Source organism: Carcharhinus amblyrhynchos, chromosome 6 (genome assembly GCF_965287045.1).
Source record: "Carcharhinus amblyrhynchos chromosome 6, sCarAmb.v2.hapA, whole genome shotgun sequence".
NCBI classification, from domain to species: domain Eukaryota; kingdom Metazoa; phylum Chordata; class Chondrichthyes; order Carcharhiniformes; family Carcharhinidae; genus Carcharhinus; species Carcharhinus amblyrhynchos.
The window spans coordinates 76,313-100,947 of NC_137329.1; the positions used below are offsets into that span (position 1 = coordinate 76,313).

Below are 24,635 nucleotides of genomic sequence, written 5' to 3' on the forward strand. Positions count from 1 at the left end.
GCATCATCAGTTTCCTATGCAGTAACATTTTCAATATTTCCCTGTCACTCTCTTACCAGGTTCATTGAATGGCAAAGCTGTCTGAAACTTTTCTTGTTCCTCATCACCACTGTAATGACTCAGGAGGCCCAACTGGAAAGGAACATAGTTTATTACAGAATGCAATACCGTGGTATATATACACACTAGTCCCTGCCTGGGACTCCCGTTCAACAGGCCCAGTCCTGGGCCTGCTTATAAAAGGTAATGAGCTCCAGCTGGGCAGGCCACTGCCTGTTACCAGGGCAATTCATACTCAGTGAGTGCTGGGATCCCCATTGTTTGTAATCTATAGAAATGATTTGGAAGAGAATGTAGGTGGTCTGTTTATTAAGTTTGTAGGTAACACAAAGATTGGGGAAGCTGCAGATAGTGAGGAGATTGTCAGAGGATACAGCAGGATATAGACCAGTTGGAGAAATGGTAGATGGAATGTAATCCAGGCAAATGTGAAGTGATGCATTTTGGAAGGTCTAATGCAGGAGGGAAATAATCAGTAAATGGCAGAACCCTTAAGTGCAATAACATACAGAGGGATCTGGGCGTACAGGTCCACAGTTCCTAAAAAGTGCCAACGCAAGAGGATAAGGTGGTCAAGAAGGCATATGGCATGCTTGCCTTCTTCGGTCGGAGCACAGAGTATAAAAATTGATGTTATTTTGCAGCTTATAGAACTTTAATTAGTCCTGATTTGGAATATTGCATACAGTTCTGGTCGCCACACTACCAGAATGATGTGGCAGGTTTGGAGAGGGTGCAGAAAAGGTTTACCAGGATATTGCCTGGTTTGGAGGGCATTAGTTATGCAGAGAGGTTGGAGAAACTTGACTTGTTTTCACTCGAATTTGGAGGCTGAGGGATGACCTGATAGAAGTTTACAAAATAATGAGAGACATGGATAGGATAGACAGTCAAGGTTCATTCTCTCAGGGTAGAAATGTCAATTACTAGGGGTGATACGGATATGCCGGCGTTGGACTGGGGTAAACACAGTAAAAAGTCTGACAACACCAGGTTTAAGTCCAACCGATTTATTTGATAGTAAACTCACAAGCTTTCGAGGTTTCCCTTTTCTTCGGGTGAATGGAGAGTTCTGGCCTCAGACAGAGCATATAAAGCACGGACAGTTTACAGATTATTACTGTCTGGAGGCAATACACATCTCTTTAACCTGTGATCAGTGCTCCTTCCACTCACATTGTCAGCCACTTTAGGACTTGAACATAAGAACATAAGAAATAGGAGCAGGAGTAGGCCATCTAGCCCTTCGAGCCTGCCCCGCCATTCAATAAGATCATGGCTGATCTGTCGTGGCTCAGTTCCACTTTCCCGCTCTCTCCCCATAACCCTTAATCCCCTTGCCTACCAAAAACCTATCAACCCGCGTCTTAAATATATTTAGCGAGGCAGCCTCCACCATTTCAACGGGCAGAGAATTCCAGAGATTCACCACCCTTTGAGTGAAGAAGTTCCTACTCAACTCTGTTCTAAACCGCCCCCCCTTATCTTGAGGCTGTGCCCTCTAGTCCTACTGTCCTTTCTGAGCGGGAAGAGCCTCTCCACCTCTATCCTATCCATCCCATTCATCATCTTATACGTCTCAATGAGATCTCCCCTCATTCTTCTAAACTCTAATGAGTACAAGCCTAGTTTATTCAGCCTCTCCTCATAGTTCAACCCCCTCAACTCCGGTATCAGCCTAGTGAACCTCCTCTGCACTCCCTCCAAGGCCAAAATATCCTTGCGCAGGTGCGGCGACCAAAACTGCACACAGTACTCCAGCTGCGGCCTCACCAGTGCCCTATACAGCCACAGCAAGACCTCCCTACTTTTATGTTCAATCCCCCTTGCAATGAAGGCCAGCATCCCATTCGCAGGTTAGGTGTAAAGATTCGCATTCTAATCAGTAATCTGTAAACTGTCTGTGTTTTATATGCTCTGTCTGAGGCCAGAACTCTCCATTCACCTGACGAAGAGGGAAACCTCAAAAGCTAGTGAGTTTACTATCAAATAAATTGGTTGGACTAAAACCTGGAATTACTACGGGGACATACGTTTAAGGTAAAAAGAGGAAAATTTAAAGGAGATGTGACAGGCAAGTTTTTATATTCACAGAGTGGTGCTTTGGAATGTGCTGCCAGAGGAGGTGGTTACAATATAAACAGGGCATAGTGTTAAGGCTGATAAAATTGGATATTGTAAATTAAAGAATTGGGCATATTAAAATCAAACACAGTCAAACCTCGGGCAGCCAATTCTACAATACACAAACTTGTCGGGGCTTTATTCATCAATCACCCATCAGCCCTAACAGGAGACCATTGCACCCCCTTGAAATGCACCAGCTTATTGTTAGAAGCCCAGATCGCGCCAGACGTTCTGTCACCCAGAGTTCTGTAAAAAATCTGACAACATCAGGTTTCAGTCCAACCGATTTATTTGATAGTAAATTCACAAGCTTTCGGGGTTTGGCCCTTCGTCAGGTGAATGGAGAGTTCTGGCCTCAGACAGAGCATATAAAGCACAGACAGTTTACAGATTACTGATTAGAATGCGAATCTTTACACCTAACCTGCTGTTCAAGTCTTAAAGTGGCCGACAATGTGAGTGGAAGGAGCACTGATCACAGGTTACAGAGATGTGTATTGTCTCCAGACAGTACAGTAAGTGAGGTTTTGCAAACCCAGGCAAGTCACGGGGGTTACAGATAGTGCGACATGAAACCAAGATCCCTGTTGAGACCGTCCTCATGTGTGCGGAACTTGGCTATCAGTCTCTGCTCAGTGACTCTGCGCTGTCGTGTGTCGTGAAGGCCGCCTTGGAGAATGCTTACCCGAAGGTCAGAGGCTGAATGCCCGTGACCACTGAAGTGTTCGCCAACAGGAAGGGAACAGTCTTGCCTGGTGATTGTCGAGCGATGTTCATTCATCCGTTGCCATAGCCCGAAAGCTTGTGAGTTTACTATCAAATAAATCGGTTGGACTGAAACCTGGTGTTGTCAGACTTTTTACTGTGTTTACCCCAGTCCAATGCCGGCATCTCCACAACATGACCAAGAGTTCCTGCAGTTGGCTTAATCTGATAACAGGTTACGTGTGAGCAGCAGCATGGAGATGGACCCTGTCAGGCAGACATCAAGAAACCCAGTGGGTATTGGAACCCACTCCTGGGACTTCATTGGCTGGAAGCCAGAGAAGTTTCTGGAAAGGCAAGCAGGCAGGGGATAAAGGAACACATTTTCAGACACCAGCACGAGGTGACCCTTGACCATCCGGAAGGCTGACCGGAGAAGGAAGGAAGAAGCTGCCATTGAGACTCACCTTCGTGACGATGGACCAGAGGGACTCAGAGAATCGAGCCTGTAGTTTTAACCAAACCATCTTTGCGGGCAGTATACTTGAATCTGGGGTATCCTTTTGTTTTATGTGGGTAATTTAAGGGTTAATAGTGTTCATAGAATCATAGAACCCCCACAGTGCAGAAAGAGGCCCTTCGGCCCATCGAGTCTGCACCAAACACTACCCCACCCAGGCCCTACCCACCTATCCCTACATACTAGACCCACTAATCCCTCTAACCTACGCATCCCTGGACACTAAGGGGCAATTTCTTAGCATGGCCAATCAACCTAACCCACACATCTTTGTTATTATTAATAAACTTGTTGAACCTTTACTTGTGTTTGTCCTTTGTCCATCTTGCAAGTAAGGGCACCGGGGTAAAACCTTGGAGTAAGCGAACCAGTCAAAAGTATCTGAGAATTAACAGGTACAACACGGTAGAAACAGATACAATAGCAAAGTTTAAGACGCATCTTAATAGATACATGAATAGGCAGTGAATAGGGGGACACAGACCCTGTAGAGGCAAAAGGTCTTTGAGTTTGAGACCACTGAACTGGTGGAGGCTACCTCGTTGAATATGTTTAAGTCACGGGTAGATAGATTTCTGATAGACAGGGGAATTAAGGGTTCTGGGGAGAAAGTGGGAAAGTGGAACTGAGCCACGACAGATCAGCCATGATCTTATTGAATGGCGGGGCAGGCTCGAAGGGCTAGATGGCCTACTCCTGCTCCTATTTCTTATGTTCTTATGTTATTTAGAAAGGTGCCACGTGTCAGCGCAGGCTTGGTGCTGCGAAAGGCCTGTTCCTGTGCTGTACAATTCTTTGTTCTTTGTTCTAGTGAATAAAGTATTATTTGTTACAACTTTGAGGGGAATACAGGAGCTGAAGGACCTCAGGGTTCAAATGCATCATTCTCTGAATGTGGCAAGGCAAGTTGAAACAATTGTTAAGAAAGCTGATAGGATTCTTAGGTTTATAAATAAAGGCATAGAGTATAAAAGCAGTAACATGATGCCACACCTTTACAAATCATTGGTCTAACCACATACTGAATATTGTGTTCAGTTCTGGGCATCTTATTGAAAGAGCGATGTTAAACAGAGAGTGCAAAGGAGATTTATTAGAATGATACCAGGAATGAGGAATTTTAGATAAAAGGAAAGATTAGAGAAATTGGGCTGATTCTCCTCCGCAGAAAAGTTGAAGAAGTGACCATACTGAGGTGTTCAGAATGATGACCAGTTTTGATAGGATAAAGAAGGATATTCTGTTCCCAACCATTGGGATGTCAATGATGAGGGGGTCACAATTTCAAGATGTTTAGAAACAGAGCTCGGAGTGAGATGAGAAGAAGCTTCTTTACTCAGAGAGTTATGGGAATTTGGAATGTGCTGCCTGAGAGAGTGATGGAGGCAGATTCCATCAGAGGTTTCAAAAGGAGCTAGATACATATTTGAAAATGATGAATTTAGAGGACTGCAGAGATAGGGCTGGAGAATGGGACTAGATGGGTAGCTGGGCAGCACAATGGTTAGCAATGCTGCTTCACAGCGCCAGGGACTTGGGTTCAATTCCTGGCTTGGGTCACTGTCTATGTGGAGTTTGCACGTTGTCTGTGTGAGTTTCCTCCGAGTGCTCCGGTTTCCTCCCAAATTCTGAAAGACGTGCAGATTAGGTGCATTGATTTGAACAGGCACTGGACTGTGGCAACTCGGGAAATTTCACAGTAGCTTCATTGCAATGTTAATATAAGTCTTACTTGACTAATAAATAAATAAACTTTACTTTTAGCTCTTTTGGGTGCTGGTACAGGTACGATGGGCTGAATGGTCTCCTGTGTTGTAATATTCTGTGATTCTGATTCTAAGTCCTTGTTATCAATGTTTGGGAACCCAGCACTTCTTCAAATTGAAGACTTTATCTTTGATTCCTCAATGTAATATCTGAAATCACTTTTAGCTTAACTGGCAACCTTGTAATTATGGCACAGGAGTGCTTTTAAAACCTTGGGAATATTCATTACACTGTAACTATTTCATCTTGGGAGCCCAGATTTTAGTTGCCAGTCAGTCATTTTGAAGTTTTATGACTTTCTGTGGCAAAATATTTTTTATTACTTGTTCTGCTGCTTTCATAAGTTTGCCTTATTTGCAAAGGACAGTGTTTACAGTTTGTTGTTCTAAGAACCAAAGTTTATGATTTTGTTTTAGAACTTTTCACTGTTCCTGACTCTGGTACGAAGACAGTCTGGCCTGGTAGAAAGTTTACAGCTGTTGTTAATGCCAGCTTTTATTGGCTAAAACAGGATGGGAACACGGAATAAAGTGGGCAAGAATCCTTGCAGATTTTGGCCTTGTTAAATACTGCATTTTTTTTGCAATGGAATCCTGAAATAGGATCACCATTAAAGACTCTAGCTTAGCTTAGAATAGCGTAAAAGGCTTGCCTCATCATTCACCAACTCCCCTCCCAAAATAACACATTATCAAAACCTGCATATATTTTATCGGAGAGCACAGCTTGAACTCTTTGTTTTACTTCGTGGAACTTTCAGGAGCTAATTGGTGGGAGTTCAGATAAACAGATTGCATTCTAACAGCCACAGCAGGACAGGATCCGTGTGTGTAGAGAATGACAGTGATAATATCCCTGTAAGGGAAAGAAGGGAAAATGGTTAACTCCTTAATTGCTGCAATTGGAGATTCAGCTTAAAGCTGATGTTTCATGGACTGAGTCTTTCTGTCTCCTATTCATTGTCCTAAAACGTGGACTATTTATTTAAATCCATCATGTCTGATTGGAATGAGATTTTTCAAGTCTTTCTTGTCCAACACATCAACTGTTTCTTTAACACTTTATGACATCACGGATTTGTACCTGTTATTTTCCACTCACCCTGTCAGGGACACATTCCTTTCCAGTTTCTAGTTCTGACAAAGGGAACAATTTCCAAACAGCATCCAGTCTGTGGAGTTGTTTCTGTGAGTGCTTGTCAGTCCTTGATCTCCAGACCACGACCGCATTCTACTTCTGTTTGCTATTTTTGGGGCAAATTAATTGGCTTTCATGCTGAGCCAGTGGGTCAGGCCTGGATAAGTCAATCGCCATGAATAATAGGAGGCCAGGAAATGCGGGAATTCAGGGGCCCACCAAGACAGACCCAAAACTTTCCGGGCTATATTTTTGGAGTGACTCTTTATCCATAGAATCCCGAAAGTACTGAAGGAAGCAATTTGGCCTGTCGGGTCTGTATTGACCACAAATCCACCCAGGCCCTATTCCCATACCCTTCATTTACCCTGCTAATCATCCTGGCACTAGGTTTAATTTAGCATGGCCAATCAACCTAACCTGCACATCTTTGGACTGTGGGAGGAAACTGGAGCACCTGGAGGAAACCTAGTAATGATGTGGGTGTGCCGGCGTTGGACTGGCGTAAACACAGTAAAAAGTCTGACAACACCAGGTTTTAGTCCAACCGATCTATTTGATAATAGATTCACAAGCTTTCGGGGTTAGTCCCTTCGTCAGGTGAATGGAGAGTTCTGGCCTCAGACAGAGCATATAAAGCACAGACAGTTTAGAGAACTATCTGTGCTTTATATGCTCTGTCTGAGGCCAGAACTCTCCACTCACCTGACGAAGGGACTAACCCCGAAAGCTTGTGAATCTATTATCAAATAAATCGGTTGGACTAAAACCTGGTGTTGTCAGACTTTTTACTGTGGAAACCTAGTAGACAGGAGAACACGCAAACTCCACACTGACAGTGACCGGGAATTGAACCCGGGTCCATGGTGCTGTGAGACAACAGTGTTAAACACTGTGCCACCATGCCACCCTTTATAGACAGCTCATAGTACAAAATGATGGAATGTGTCAGCTGTACTTTGGTGAAGCATCATGTCTTTGAGTCAGAATGTTGTGTGTTCAAACCCACTGCAAGAACTTGAGTATAGGGTGCCAAAGGACTGTTGCACTGTTGGAGGGGTCATCTTTCAAGGCTTTGTCTAACCTCTCAGGAATGAATCTAGTTCCCATAGTGCTATTTTGAAGAGTAGGTGCATTGTCCCCAGTGTCCTGGCCAATATTTATCCTGGGGCAGTGAATTCCATAGATCCATGACAGATCTGCTCATCTCTGTTTTAAATCTGCTATCCCTTATCCTAAAATTGCGACCTCTTGTTCTAAATTGATCCAAAAGAGGAAGCACCCGCTCCATGTCTACTTTGTCCATCCCCAGTGTCATCTTGGATACCTCAATTAGATCTCCTCTTATCCTTCTAAACTCCAGGAAGTATCAGCCTAAACAGCCCAATTTCTTTTCATTAGACAAACCCCTCATCTCTAGAATCAATCTAGTGAACCTTCTCTGAATTGTCTTCAATGCCACTACATCTTTCCTCACATATGGAGAACAAATCTGTACACAGTATTCTAACTGCACTCTCACTAATACTTTGTACATTAGCAGTATTACTTCACTACTTTTATAATCTATTCCTTTAGCAATAAATTCTAAAATTCCACTTGCCTTCTTTATTGACTGCATTCTAGCATATACACCCAGGTCCATCTGCTCCTGCACCACATTTAGAGCTTTACCTTTTATTTTATATTGTCTCTCTGTGTTCTTCCTACTAAAATCAATCATCTCACATTTCTCCACATTGAGCTCCATCTGCCACCTCTCTGCCCATTCCACCAATTTGTCTATGTCCTCTTAGAATCGTAGAATCATACAATGCAGAAGAGGCCATTCGGCCCACTGACACGTTTGAAGCACCTGACCTCCCATCTAATTTCATCAGCCAGCAGTTGGCCCATAGCCCTGAAAGTTACAATGTGCCAAGTGCTCATCCAGTTACTTTTTAAAGGATGTGAGGCAACCCACCTCCATCACCCTCCCAGGCAGCGCGCTCCAGACCATCACCACCCTCTGGGTAAAAATGTTTTTCCTCACATCCCCCCTCTAAACCTCCTGCCCCTCATCTTGAACCTATGTCCCCCTCATGACTGACCCTCCAACTAAGGGGAACAGCTGCTCCTTATCCACTCTGTCCATGTCGCTCATAATCTTAGAACATAGAACATTCCAGCGCAGTACAGGCCCTTCAGCCCTCGATGTTGCGCCGACCAGTGGAACCAATCTAATGACCCTCTAACCTAATCTATTCCAATGTTATCCATATGCCTATCCACTGACCATTTGAACGCCCTTAAAGTTGGCGAGTCCACAACTGCTGCAGGCAGGGCATTCCACGACCTTAGTACCCTCTGAGTAAAGAACCTACCTCTGACATCCGTCCTATAATTACCACCCCTTAATTTAAAGCTATGTCCCCTCGTGTTAGCCATCACCATCCGAGGTAAAAGGCTCTCACTGTCCGCCCGATCTAACCCTTTGATCATCTTGTATGCCTCAATTAGGTCACCTCATAACCTTCTTCTCTCCAATGAAAATAACCTCAAGTCCCTCAGCCTTTCCTCATAAGACCTTCCCACCATACCAGGCAACATCCTGGTGAACCTCCTCTGCACCCTTTCCAATGCCTCCACATCTTTCCTATAATGTGGCGACCAGAACTGTATGCAATTCTCCAAGTGCGGCTGCACCAGGGTTTTGTACAGCTGTAACATGACCTCACGGCTTTGAAATTCAATCCCTCTACCAATAAAAGCTAACACACCATACGCCTTCTTAACAACCTTATCAACCTGGGTGCCAACTTTCAGGGAGCTGTGCACATGTACACCGAGATCTCTCTGCTCGTCGACACTACAAAGAGTCCTTCCATTAGCCCTATATTCTGTACTCCTGTTACTCTTACCAAAGTGAATCACCTTACGCTTTTCCGTATTAAACTCCATCTGCCACCTCTCGGCCCAGCTCTGCAGCTGATCTATGTCCCTCTGCAAACTGTAACATCCATCCTCACTGTCTACAACTCCTCCGACTTTGGTGTCAGCAAATTTACTAATCCATCCTCCTACACCCTCATCCAGGTCATTTATAAAAATGACAAACAGCAGTGGCCCCAAAACAGATCCCTGAGGTACACCACATGTAACTGAACTCCAGGTTGAATATTTCCCATCGACCACCACCCTCTGTCTTCTATCAGCTAGCCGATTCCTGATCCAAACTGCTAAATCACCCTCAATCCCATGCATCTGCATTTTCTGCAGTAGCCTACCATGATCTTGTTCACCTCAATCAGGTCACCCCTCAGTCTTCTCTGCGCCAACAAAAACAACCCAAGCCTACCCAACCTCTCTTCATAACTTAACTATTCCATCACAGGCAGCATCCTGGTGAATCTTCTCTGCATCCCCTCCAGTGCAATCACATCCTTCCAATAATGTGGTGACCAGGACTGCACACAGTACTGTAACTGTGGCCTCACCAAAGTTCTATACAACTTCGACAAGACTTCCCTAATTTTGTAATCTAAGCCTTGGTTGATTTGAAGTTCTACACTATCCTTCTCGTGCCTCCAAGTTCCATATCATCTGCAAATTTTTAAATTGTCCCCTGTGCACCAAACTGCAGACTGCTAACTCCACTGCAACCTTGCACAAGAAACATCTATTAAACACCACTCTCTGTTTCCTGTCAGCCAGTTGTATCCAGGTTGCTACCATTCCTTTTATTCCATAAGCTACAACTTAACTCACAAATTTATTGTGTAGCATTGTATTGAATGTTTTTGACAGTCCATATACACCACATCAACATTATTACCCTTATCAATTCTCTCTGTTACCGCTTTAAAAAACTGCAGCAAGTTAGTTCATTTCTCCTTTAGAAATCTATGCTGGCTTTCTTAATTAATCCCTATTTGTCCATGTGACCATTAATTTTATCCCAAATTATTTCTACAAGCTTCCCCACCACTGGTGTGTAGTTGCTTGGTTTATCTTTAAACCTTTCCTTGAGCAAAGATATATTGTTTGTAATTCTCCAGGTCTCTGACACCACCCCCAAGTCTAAAGAAGTCTGAAGAGTTACATCTAGTCCCTCTGAAACCTCCACTCTCACTTCCTTCAGTATCTTTGATTAGAATTGAGAAGCCTGTCCCACTAGCAGGATTTCCTGTGCACATCAAAGTCAATAGACTTTTGGCTGGCTCGCTGAATTTTCCAGCCCTGCTACAATAGGGCTGCAAGATTCTGTACCTTGGATTCCTTGGGAGATGGTGACATGATGGTAATGTCACTGGGCCACTGATCGAGAGGCCTGAGGTCATGCTGTGGGGTCACGGATTCAGGTTCCATCATGGCAACTGGTGGAATTTAAATTCAACTGTTCTTTGTCCTTTTCCAAAGTCAGTCTAAAACTTATGATACACTGATTTTGATTTGATTTGATTTATTCTTATCATATGTATTAACATACAGAGAAAAGTATTGTTTCTTGCGTAACATATGACAAAGCATGCCATTCATAGAGAAGGAAAGGAGAGAGTGCAGAATGTAGTGTCACAGTCATAGCCAGGATGTAGAGAAAGATCATCTTAATGCGAGGTAGGTCATTCAAAAGTCTGACAGCAGCAGGGAAGAAGCTGTTCTTGAGTCAGTTGTTGTGTGACCTCAGACTTTTGTATCTTTTTCCAGACGAAAGAAGGTGGAAGAGAGAATGTCCGAGGTGCGTGGGGTCCTTAATTATGCCGGCTGCTTTGCTGAGGCAGCTGGAAGTGTAGACAGAGTCAATGGACAGGAGGCTGGTTTGAGTGATGGATTGAGCTACATTCATGATCATTTGTAGTTCCTTGCAGTCTTGAGCAGAGCAGGAGCCCAGACCAAGCTGTGATACAACCAGAAAGAGTGATTTCTATGATGCATCTGTAAAAGTTGGTGAGAGTTGTAGCTGACATGCCAAATTTATTTAATCTTCTGAGAAAGTAGAGGCGTTGGCGAGCTTTCTTAATTCTAGTATAACTATATAAAACTTAACATCTATACTACAATCATCACTGTTCCTGAAATGTTCTCCTGTTTCTTTTACTTGGCCCATCTCATCCTCATTTCCAATAACTCGGTCTAGCAGTGCCCCTTTCTCATTGGACTGGACACATACTGCTGTAGAAAATACATCTGAAGTTGCCCCAGGAACATTTGCTCCTCCTTGGCACACCCCACTCGATATTCAGATTTTATTATATGAATTATATCACATTGTTGTTTGTGGGAGCTTGTGTTTACTATATTGCAACAGTGACAACATTTCAAAAAACTGATTTCAAAGTGTTTTGGGATGTACAGAGGTTTGAAAATTACGATTGTGATCCTCTAACCAGCATAACTGTCACATAGCGCCTATTTCTTTACCCATTTACAGACCCTTCAAAATCACATCAAGTGGCTTTGAGCATTAATGGGGTAACAAAGGTACAGCTCCCCCCCCCCCCACTTAATTTCTGGTTACCCATTTTTCAGGCAGTGCACAGATGTCTGGCAGTTGAAAATTGCCCTGAAATAGAGGAACATAGAAATAGATCAGAAGGAGGCCATTCGGCCCTCTACTCCACCATTCATTGTCAGCAATGGCTAATTATCACATTCAGTAGCCTGGTCCTGCCTCCCCCCACCCCCACCCCCACCAGCCCCCACCCCTCATATCCTTTGATCTCCTTCACCCCCTAATGTGCTGTCTTTTCTGTTTACAGATTTGATCGACTCATATCTGTGTTTATTTCTCAGTGTTGAACTCACACAAGCTGAGCTGCACCCAATTTTGCATATTTCCTGTTTTTATGTTTTTCTGTTGGAAACAGTGTGAATAGTTTTGACCATTCGCTACAATCACATTCAGCACAACCGCAATGCAAACCACTTGGTCGATTCTGTGTATGATTCTGTAAAAAGGATTAGTTTTAATCCTCTAAAGCGACTCTTTTTCTCAGAAGAGCAATATGGACGTAGCTTTATTAAACTGCATACAGTTTTGAAGACTTGATGGTTATTTTTAAAACAATAAAGTGAGCAGCTGTACGGTGTTTTCAAACTCTATGAATAGACTGCAAAAAAAGCAGTCTCTTTATAAAAGTAGATTTGAATCATTGACCTCTATTTATTATTTCTGTTCTGTTTTGTTCTTTTAGTTCCACCCCACAAAAGAACAAAGAACATTCCAGAACAAAGAACAGGCCCTTCGACCCATCAAGTCTGTGCCAACACTAATGTCTCTCTAATCTTATGTTTTCTTGCCTCTAAGTGGTCCATATTCCTCTATTCTCTGCCTATTCATGTATCTATCCCGATACCTCTTGAACATTGCTATAGCTCTTGCGGCTAAAGGGATAAGAACATAAGAAATAGGAGCAGGAGTAGGCCATCTAGCCCCTCGAGCCTGCCCCGCCATTCAATAAGATCATGGCTGATCTGTCGTGGCTCAGTTCCACATTCCCGCCCTCTCCCCATAACCCTTAATCCCCTCTCTTATCAAAAACCCATCAACCCGCGTCTTAAAAATATTTAGCGAGGCAGCCTCCACCACTTCAACGGGCAGAGAATTCCAGAGATTCATCACCCTTTGAGTGAAGAAGTTCCTCCTCAGCTCCGTTCTAAACCGCCCCCCCTTTATCTTGAGGCTGTGCCCTCTAGTCCTACTGTCCTTTCTGAGCGGGAAGAGTCTTTCCACCTCTAACCAAAAAAGTTTTCTCGTTGGTTAAAAGGAAAAAGGAGGCTTATGTTCGGATGAGACGTGAGGGCTCGGGTAGTGCACTAGAAAACTTTAGATTGGCTAGGAGGGAGTTGAAGAGTGAGCTAAGAAGGGCTAAAAGAGGACATGAGAAGACTTTGGCTGATAGGGTTAAGGAGAATCCTAAGGCGTTCTATAGATATGTTAAGAACAGAAGGTTGGTTAGGGCAAGATTAGGGCCAGTTATAGACAGCAGAGGGAAGTTATGTGTGGAACCGGAGGAGATTGGAGAGGCATTGAACCAATATTTCTCTTCGGTGTTCACGCAGGGGGACATGGATATAGCTGAGGAGGACACTGGGTTGCAGGGGAGTAGAATTGACAGTGTTGCAGTTGATAAGGAGGATGTGCTAGATATTCTGGAGGGTCTGAAAATAGATAAGTCCCCTGGTCCAGATGGGATTTACCCCAGGATTCTCTGGGAGGCAAGAGAAGTGATTGCAGAGCCTCTGGCTCTGATCTTCAGGTCGTCGTTGGCCTCTGGTATAGTACCGGAAGATTGGAGGTAAGCGAATGTTGTCCCATTGTTTAAGAAGGGGAACAGAGACTTCCCCGGGAATTATAGACCGGTGAGTCTCACTTCTGTTGTGGGCAAGGTTTTAGAAAAAATTATTAGGGATAGGATTTATAGTTATTTGGAGAGTAATGAATTGATTAGAGATAGTCAGCATGGTTTTGTAGCGGGTAGGTCGTGCCTTACTAACCTTATTGAGTTTTTTGAGAAAGTGACCAAAGAGGTGGATGGGGGTAAGGCAGTTGACGTGGTATATATGGATTTTAGTAAGGCGTTTGATAAGGTTCACCATGGTAGGCTTCTGCAGAAAATGCAGATGTATGGGATTGGGGGTGATCTAGGGAATTGGATCAGGAATTGGCTAGCAGATAGGAGACAGAGGGTGGTGGTTGATGGTAAATATTCATCATGGAGTTCGGTTTCGAGTGGTGTGCCTCAGGGATCTGTTTTGGGGCCACTGCTGTTTGTAATTTTTATTAATGATCTGGATGAGGGTATAGTTGGGTGGATTAGTAAGTTTGCTGATGACACCAAAGTCGGAGGTGTGGTAGATAGTGATGAAGGGTGTCATAGTTTGCAGGAAGACTTAGACAGGTTGCAGAGCTGGGCCGAGAGGTGGCGGATGGAGTTTAATGCGGAGAAGTGTGAGTTAATTCACTTTGGTAGGAATAACAGATGTGTCGAGTATAGGGCTAACGGGAGGACTTTGAATAGTGTGGATGAACAGAGGGATCTAGGTGTATGTGTACATAGATCCCTGAAAGTTGGGAGTCAAGTAGATAAGGTTGTTAAGAAGGCATACGGTGTCTTGGCGTTTATTGGTAGGGGGATTGAATTTAGGAGTCGCAGCGTCATGTTGCAACTGTACACAACTCTGGTGCGGCCGCACTTGGAGTACTGTGTGCAGTTCTGGTCCCCACATTACAGGAAGGATGTGGAGGCTTTGGAGAGGGTGCAGAGGAGGTTTACCAGGATGTTGCCTGGTATGGAGGGGAGATCCTATGAGGAGAGGCTGAGGGATTTGGGGTTGTTTTCGCTGGAAAGAAGGCAGCTAAGAGGGGATCTTATTGAAACATATAAGATGATTAGAGGTTTAGATAGGGTGGACAGTGATAGCCTTTTTCCTCGGATGGAGAAATCTAGCACGAGGGGGCATGGCTTTAAATTAAGGGGTGGTAGTTATAGGACGGATGTCAGGGGTAGGTTCTTTACCCAGCGGGTGGTGAGGGATTGGAATGCCCTGCCTGCTGCAGTTGTAAATGCGCCTAGTTTGGGGGCGTTTAAGAGATCCGTGGATAGGTTTATGGACGAGAAGGGATTGGTTTAGGTTAGAGGGTCATTGTTTTGTAACTGGTCGGCGCAACATCGTGGGCCGAAGGGCCTGTTCTGCGCTGTAATGTTCTACGTTCTATGTTCTATGTTCTATCCTATCCATCCCATTCATCATCTTATACGTCTCAATGAGATCTCCCCTCATTCTTCTAAACTCTAACGAGTACAAGCCTAGTTTATTCAGCCTCTCCTCATAGTTCAACCCCCTCAACTCCTGTGTCAGCCCAGTGAACCTCCTCTGCACTCCCTCCAAGACCAAAATATCCTTGCGTAAGTGCGGCGACCAAAACTGCACACAGTACTCCAGCTGCGGCCTCACCAATGCCCTATACAGCCGCAGCAAGACCTCCCTACTTTTATATTCAATCCCCCCTCGCTATGAAGGCCAGCATCCCATTCGCCTTCCTGACCACCTGCTGCACCTGCAAGCTGGGTTTTTGCGACTCATGCACAAGGACCCCGAGGTCCCTCTGCACCGTCGCCTGCTGCAGTTTTTTGCCATGTAAGTAATAGTCCTTCCTACCATTATTCCTACCAAAGTGGACCACCTCACACTTGCCAACATTAAATTCCATTTGCCATTTCCTGGCCCGTTCGCCCAGCCTATCTAGATCCTTCTGTAGACTCTCCACACCCTCCGCGCGATTTGCCGTTCCACCAATCTTGGTGTCATCAGCAAATTTCGACACCATACACTCGGTTCCCTCCTCCAGATCATCTATATAAATGGTAAATAGCTGAGGCCCCAGCACCGATCCCTGGGGCACTCCACTAGTCACCAACCGCCAATCCGAATAGCACCCATTGACCCCCACTCTCTGCCTCCTATTTGACAACCAATCCTCTATCCACACGAACACCCTACCCCCAACTCCATGCCCCCTGACCTTCTGTAATAACCTCTTGTGAGGTACCTTATCAAATGCCTTCTGAAAATCAAGAAACACCACATCCACCGGCTCTCTTCTATCCACCGCCCTAGACACATCCTCATAGAACTCCAATAAATTCGTCAGACACGACTTCCTCTTAATGAAACCGTGCTGCGTCTGGTCTATCAAACAATTCTCCTCAAGATGCCTCGCTACTTTCTCCTTGATCACAGATTCGAGCATTTTACCTACAACAGACGTTAAACTAACCGGCCTATAATTCCCTGCCTTTTGCCTGCCACCCTTCTTAAACAACGGCGTAACATTAGCCGTTTTCCAATCTTCTGGCACTTCCCCGGAATCCAGCGACGTTTGGAAAATAACCACCAAGGCATCCACTATCACCTCCGCCATTTCTTTCAGAACCCTCGGATGCATTCCATCCGGTCCTGGGGACTTGTCCACAATCAGTCCCTCCAGTCTGTCGAGCACTGCCTCTCTAGTAACAATAATGTCATTGAGACCCTCCAGTCCTACCACCTTTCCATCTCTAACACCCGGCAAATTATTCACATCCTCCTCCGTGAAGACCGAAACAAAAAAGTAATTCAAGGCCTCAGCCATTTCCCCATCCCCTACCACTAAGTCCCCCTTCTCATCCTCTAAGGGTCCAACGTTCACCCTAGCCAGCCTCTTCCTTTTTATATATTTATAAAAACTCTTGCTATCCTTTTTTATATTAAGCGCTAGCCCAGCTTCATAGTTTCTCCTACCCTTCTTTATCAACTTCTTCGTCATTCTTTGTTGATATTTAAACCTCTCCCAATCCTCTTCTTGCCCACTACTCTTAGCTACTCTAAACGCATCCTCTTTTAATTTAATACTCTCCTTTACCTCCTTTGTTATCCACGGCTGATCATCTCTGCTCCTACGATCCTTTTTAACCATCGGAATAAGTTTCTGCTGAGCACCAAGAAAGATCTCCTTAAAGATCCTCCACTGTTCCTCAGCAGACCTACCTTCCAACGCACTCCCCCAATCAACATTCGCCAATTCCTCTCTAATCCTACCGTACTCCCCTCTGTTCAAACAAAGGACACATGTCCGGGAACCCACTTTCTCCTCCTTCATCTGCATCAGAAACTCCACCATACAATGATCACTCTCCCCAAGAGGATCCTTCACCACAAGGTCCCTAATTCTACCCGCCTCATTACATAACACCAGATCCAAGATAGCTCGCTCCCTCGTCAGCTCCAACACACACTGTTCAAGGAAACTATCCCGGCAGCATTCCAAGAACTCCTCCTCAAGCCCACCGCGTCCAACATGGGTCAACCAATCAATATGTAGATTGAAATCCCCCATAATTATCACCTTTCCATTCCTGCACGCCGCATTTATTTGCGCGTTAACATAGAACATAGAACATAGAACATTACAGCGCAGAACAGGCCCTTCGGCCCACGATGTTGCGCCGACCAGTTACAAAAACAATGACCCACTAGCCTATACCAATCCCTTTTCGTCCATAAACCTATCCAGAGATCTCTTAAACGCCCCCAAACTAGACGCATTTACAACCGCAGCAGGCAGGGCATTCCAATCCCTCACCACCCGCTGGGTAAAGAACCTACCCCTGACATCCGTCCTGTAGCTACCCCCCCTTAATTTAAAGCCATGCCCCCTCGTGCTAGCTTTCTCCATCCGAGGAAAAAGGCTATCACTATCCACCCTATCTAAACCTCTAATCATCTTATATGTTTCAATAAGATCCCCTCTTAGCCGCCTTCTTTCCAACGAAAACAACCCTAAATCCCTCAGTCTCTCCTCATAGGACCTCCCCACCATACCAGGCAACATCCTAGTAAACCTCCTCTGCACCCTCTCCAACGCCTCCACATCCTTCTTGTAATGCGGGGACCAGAACTGCACACAGTACTCCAAGTGCGGCCACACTAGAGTAGCGTACAGTTGCAACATTACACTGCGACTCCTAAATTCAATCCCCCTACCAATAAACGCCAAGACACCGTACGCCTTCTTGACAACCTTATCTACTTGATTCCCAACTTTCAGGGATCTATGTACACACACACCTAGATCCCTCTGTTCATCCACACTATTCAAAGTCCTCCCGTTAGCCCTATACTCGACACATCTGTTGCTCCTACCAAAGTGAATTACCTCACACTTCTCCGCATTAAATTCCATCCGCCACCTCTCGGCCCAGCTCTGCAACCTATCTAAGTCTCCCTGCAGACTATGACACCCTTCCTCACAATCTACCACACCTCCAACTTTGGTGTCATCAGCAAATTTACTAATCCACCCAACTATACCCTCATCCAGATCATTAATAAAAATTACAAACAACAGTGGCCCCAAAACAGATCCCTGAGACACACCACTCGTAACTGCACTCCATGATGAATATTTACCATCCACCACCACCCTCTGTCTCCTATCCGATAGCCAATTCCTGATCCAACTTCCTAGATTACCCACAATCCCATACATCTGCATTTTCTGCAGAAGCCTACCATGGTGAACCTTATCGAACGCCTTACTAAAATCCATGTATACCACGTCAACTGCCTTACCCCCATCCACCTCTTTGGTCACCTTCTCAAAAAACTCAATAAGGTTAGTAAGGCACGACCTACCCGCTACAAAACCATGCTGACTATTTCTAATCAATTCATTACACTCCAAATAACTATAAATCCTATCCCTAATAATTTTTTCTAAAACCTTGCCCACAACAGAAGTAAGACTCACCGGTCTATAATTCCCGGCAAAGTCTCTGTTCCCCTTCTTAAACAATGGGACAACATTCGCTATCCTCCAATCCTCCGGGACTACACCAGAGACCAATGACGACCTGAAGATCTGAGCCAGAGGCTCTGCAATCACCTCTCTAGCCTCCCAGAGAATCCTAGGGTAGATCCCATCCGGACCAGGGGACTTATCTATTTTCAGCCCCTCAAGAATTTCCAGCACATCCTCTTTATCAACCGTAATACTGTCTATTTTACACCCCTGCAACCCAATGTCCTCCTCAGCTATATTCATGTCCCCTTGCGTGAACACCGAAGAGAAATATTGGTTCAATACTTCTCCAATCTCCTCCGGTTCCACACACAACTTCCCCCTGCTGTCTGTAACTGGCCCTAATCTTGCCCTGACCAACCTTCTGTTCTTGACATACCTATAGAACGCCTTAGGATTCTCCTTAATCCTATCAGACAAAGTCTTCTCATGTCCTCTTTTAGCCCTTCTCAACTCACTCTTCAACTCCCTCCTAGCCAATCTAAAGCTTTCTAGTGCACTATCTGAGCCCTCCAATCTCATCCGAACATAAGCCTCCTTTTTCTTTTTAACCATCGACTCAACTCTTTTAGTGCACCACGGTTCCCTAGATCTACCAAATCCACCATGCCTGACAGGGACATACCTATCAAGGACTCGCAGTAGTTAACAGCCCGCCCCACCTCCAGATCATTATCCGGGGGCCTATAGGCGACACCCACCAGCGTCTTCCTCCCTTTGCTGTTCCTAATCTCCACCCACAACGATTGCTCTTTGGCTCCAATATCATCCCTTGCTACCACCCTGATGCTATCTTTAATCAGCAGAGCTACGCCCCCCCCTTTTTCCTCCCGCCTATCCTTCCTAAACACTTGATACCCCTGGACATTCAGCTCCCAGTCCCTGTCACCTTGCAGCCACGTCTCTGTAATGGCCACCAGATCATATCCATTTGTGCTGATCTGCGCCACCAGCTCATCCACTTTATTCCAAATGCTTCGTGCATTCAGATAAAGCGCTTTCATCCCAGCCTTCACCTGGACCCTATTTGCCGGAACACCACCAACCATACTCACGCCCCCTACTCCCTCTATTATTGGGACATCCTTGGCCTCTTCCCTTACCTGCACCCTCTCCTTAACTTTAGATCCCGTAATGTCACCTACCCTCGCACCCTCCCCCCCCAATTAGTTTAAAGCCCTGTCTACAGTCCTCTTTACACGATTCGCCAGGACTCTGGTCCCAGCACGGTTCAGACCAACCCCATCCCACCCGAACAGGTCCCACCTACCCCAATACTGATGCCAATGTCCCATAAATTCAAACCCATTCCTCCCACACCAATCCCTGAGCCACCCATTCACTTCCTTAATCTTATCAACCCTACGCCCGTCTGCACTCGGTTCAGGTAGTAGCCCAGAGATAACCACCTTATCGGTTCTACTTTTTAATTCCATTCCCAGCTTTTCATACTCCCTCCCCAGATCCTCAGTTTGCATTTTGCCTACGTCGTTGGCACCCACATGAACCACAACGACCGGATTCTCACCCTCCCGCTCCAGGTTCCTCTGCAGCCCAGATGTGACATCCTGGACCCGAGCACCAGGCAGACAACACACCCTTCTGTGCACTTTGTCATTGTGACAAAGGACAGTGTCAATACCCTTAATCACACTATCCCCAATTATTACTACGTTCCTTTTCACCTTCTCTTTGCCTATGACCGGCGTCTGCATCACTGTACTGTGTGCAGTTTGCTCACCAACCTCACCTCCCTCGTTCTCGTCCACACTGGAAGCAAGAACCTCAAACCTGTTATGCAGATTGAGAAGCTGAGGCCTCCTCTCCCCACCCTCCTTCCTCCGCTCCTCACCCTCCTTCCTCTCAGCAGCCCCCTCCTGTTCCTGACCCTTAGAGTTAGCCAGTCTAGGGGGGGTGGATGTCACTTGCACCCCATTGACAATGGCACCCTCTCTCCCCCTGATGAGCCTCAGTGTCTGTAGCTCAGAGGCCAGCTCATCTACCTTGAGCTGGAGCTCCTCCAGCAACCTGCACTTACTGCAGACATGGTCACTGGGAAGGACCCTGGGGTCCACCAGCTCCCACATCATACAGAAACAGCACATCACATGGCCCTCCATTATTCCCTGTCGTAATATTGAACAAATTCAATGCAAACTTACCTGGTCCTTTTTCTCCCCAGCCCTTTGATCCTAAGCCCTAATAGCTCACTCTGCTTCCCTCTCACTCCGCTGCCCGCTCCGACGCTGCCCGCTGTCTACACCAGGCCTCCTTTTAAACCTGGCGCTGTTTAAAAGCCTGCTCACCCACAACTCCCTGCTATCCACTCCCTTTGAATTTTTAAAGCGGTAAATACAAAAAGCCGGCGAAAATGCTTTTAAATGATTTAAACAGTTTTTAAACAGATAATTTCTTACCTGACTCAGTGCTCCTTCACTCCGCCCACTCCAGCCAACAATGGAACAAGGGAAATGGACCAAGGGATCTGGACGGAAGCGGGGATCAGGATATTGAATTCGATGATCAGCCATGATCAAAATGAATGGTGGCGCAGGCTTGAAGGGCAGAATGGCCTATTGCTATTTCTAGTTTCTGTTATTCCATGTTATGGAATCTCCTCTGCAGCGCCTTCCAAGCATTCACCATCCTCTGTGTGAAACATTTGCTCCTTACATCTCTTTTAAACTTTCCCCCTCTCTCTCAACCTATGCCCCTGAGTAATTGACCCTTTGACCCTGGGAAAAAGATTCTGCCTATGCGTTCTATCCAAGCCTGTCGTAATCTTGTAAACATCTATCAGGTCTCCCTCATCCTCCGATTCTCCAATGAAAACAATCTGAGTAAGAACATAAGAAATAGGAGCAGGAGTAGGCCATCTAGCCCTTCGAGCCTGCCCCGCCATTCAATAAGATCATGGCTGATCTGTCGCTGCTCAGTTCCACATTCCCGCCCTCTCCCCATAACCCTTAATCCCCTCTCTTCTTCAAAGCCCATATCCTCCGACCAGGCAACATCTTGGTAAATCTCTTCTGCATCCTTTCCAACGCATCAACACCCTTCCATTAGTGTGGTGACCAGAATTGTACACAATACTCCAGATGCAGCCTAACCAAAGTCTTACACAGCTACAGCATGATTTCCAATTCCTATACTCAGCACCCTGGCCAATGAAGGCCAGCAGGCCATATACATTCTTGACCACCTTGTCCACCTGAGTTGCAAACTTCAGGGACCTGTGGATCTGCACACCTTGATTCCTCTGTATGCTGATATTTCTAAGGGCTCTACCATTTATTGTATACTTTCCTTCTGCAATAAACCTTCCAAATCGCATCACCTCACCTTTGTCTTGGTTAAATTCCACAATGACCACAACACCACACAACCCTGCCACAGCAACCTCTGTAAGACATGCCGGATCATCAACATGGATGCCATCATCTCACGTGAGAACACCAACCACCAGGTACACGATATATACTCTTGCAACTCAGCCGACGTTGTCTACCTGATACACTGCAGGAAAGGGTATCCTGAGACATGATACACTGGGGAGACCATGGTGATGCTACGACAATGGATGAATGAACATCGCTTGACAATCACCAGGCAAGGCTGTTCCCTTCCTGTTGGGGATCGCTTCTGCAGTCATGGGCATTCAGCCTCTGATCTTCGGGTGGGCATTCTCCAAGGCAGCCTTGTCATCTTGTCCATACTCCTCATAACCTTACACACAATATACATGGTACCATTTGAATGTGTCCCTCTATGTGTCGCAGCTGTGAAATTCTGCCAGGTTCATCACAAGATTAGCTTCTAAGTGGTCAATCAGTTCCTCTAGGTGCTCTTCCCAATTTTGGCTGATCACCATTAAGTCATCAATGTATATGGCACAGTGACTCAGTCCTCAAATCACATTGTACATGAGCTTCTGAAAAGTTGTGAGTACATTCTGCATCCCAAACAGAACCATTTTGAATTGATAAAATTCTTGTGGCATCACGTAAGTGGATATCTCCTTTGTCCTCTCAGTCAAGCATCAATCAGCTAGATAGTCAACATCTTCTTCCATAAGTAGGGGAGTCTAAAACTGGAGAGCATAGGTTTAAGGTGAGAGGAAAAGATACAACAGGATCCAGAGGAGCAACTTTTTCACTCAGAAGATGATGAGTGTCTGGAATGAGCTGCCAGAGGCAGTAGTAGAAGTGGTTACAATTTTATCTTTCAAAAAACATTTGGACAGTTACATGGGTAAGATAGGGTTAGAGGAATATGGGCCAAATGCGGGCAATTGGGATTAGTTAGTGGTTCAAAAAAGGGCGGCATGGACGAGTTGGGCCGAAGGGCCTGTTTCCCTGCTGTAAACCTAATGATCTCCAAAAGACTGAGTAAACTGATTCTACCCAATTCAATCTGACCATGACAAAGGCACTGGATTGAGGTATCCCACATTCAGGAATGTGTGAGCAAACCCAACATTTAGATATTAGCAGTTCTACCATAAATGTATGCCATATGCAGATAAGTATTAATCTCTGATTCTCAATGGACTGTCTGTATCAAACATAGTCAATTCAACAACAAAAGAATCGGAAAATTTACAATCATTCTGATAATTCTCAGCCGATAGTCTCAATATTCTCGTTTATATCACCCAGCTACTGATCAATATTAAAAAAAGATAAAAATGAATCTACAGAACCGTGCCTCAATTACATTGCCTGAAAATTCAAGTCTTGAGCTTGACAATCCGTCTTGGGGCTTGATTATTAGTTCTTATGTTCTGTTGGCTGGAGATCTCCAGATATCTTCATACAAATTCTGTAAACACAAAGTTCCCTGAAGCACTTGAGCAAGTGTCACATTAACTAAATCATGACCATTTCTCCTATTCTAATAGCCTGATTTCCCGATGCTATAATCTGGCCTAATCTAATGACTCATCTGCAAACCCAAAGTAACCCTATCATCTGTAATGTGACTACAAAAGCTATGATACCCATGTTCTACAAGATTATCCACTCTCTGGGACAATTTTATTATTGCTGCTGTGAGGTTTAGGATTCGGTTTCAGCTGTGTCCAATGCCATCATTGCAGACTCTCATCAATTAGGGCATGTGTTTATCCTGTGACAATCACATTAAAGGGCCCTTTCCTATCGAATTCCTAGCCCTTTTTTGTCTGTCATGAGTTTTACCATTACTTTATCCCCTGCGGTAGGTAATTTAGGAGCACTTTCTTCTGTTAATCTCATCCAATTCCTGTGCTGTTGTTGAGTGATGATCTGCTTTTTAAGAAAATGTAAAAGGTCTGCTAAATCTCTCATACACTGAAATACTGCTTCTCTGCCAACCTCAAGTTCTCCACCTCCTGTTATTACATTCTCTGGGAGGTGCTTTACCCCGCCAATCACCAGTTCAAAAGGGGTTAATCCTGTTCCCCGAGCAGGCGTGGCTCTCTGGCGCAACAATATTGCAAGCAAGGCCTGCATCCAATAGTTTCCTTCCTCTGAAGTGGCCTTGGCTAAACTATTCTTCAGTGTTCGATTCATTCGTTCTACCATTCCTGAGCTCTGTGGGTGATATGTTATGTGAAACCTTTGTTTTATCTTTAACATTCAACAAACTTCTGTTAAAACTCTCTGTGTAATGAGTTCCCTGGTCTGAGTCTAACTGATGGGGCATTCCTCCCAAGCTAGGTATTATCTAAGATTCATGAAGGGGAAGTCATGTTTGACAAATTTACTGGATTGTCATGAAGATGTGACTAAGGCAGTCGACAGAGGGGAACCGGTGGATGTGGTGTTTTTAGATTTCCAGAAGGCATTCAATAAGTTGCCTCACAAAAGGTTGCTGCAGAAGGTTAGGGTGCACAGAGTTGGGGGTAAAGTGTTAGTGTGGATTAAGAATTGGCTAGCTTATAGGAAGCAGAGAGTTGGAATAAATGGGTGCTTTTCTGGTTGGCAGTTGGTGACTAGTGGAGTGCTGCAGAGATCG

At 45.0% G+C, this 24,635-nt stretch overlaps 1 protein-coding gene across 1 annotated transcript in view; it reads right to left on the reverse strand.

Moving 5' to 3' along the window:
• The window catches only part of lmo2 (LIM domain only 2 (rhombotin-like 1)), a 137,541-nt gene that overhangs the window by 57,496 nt on the left and 55,410 nt on the right, over positions 1-24,635 (reverse strand). The window contains exon 2 of the mRNA XM_080189835.1: positions 57-132. The gene's annotated coding sequence lies outside the window, so the exon portion shown is untranslated. The remainder of the gene's footprint in view (positions 1-56; positions 133-24,635) is intronic.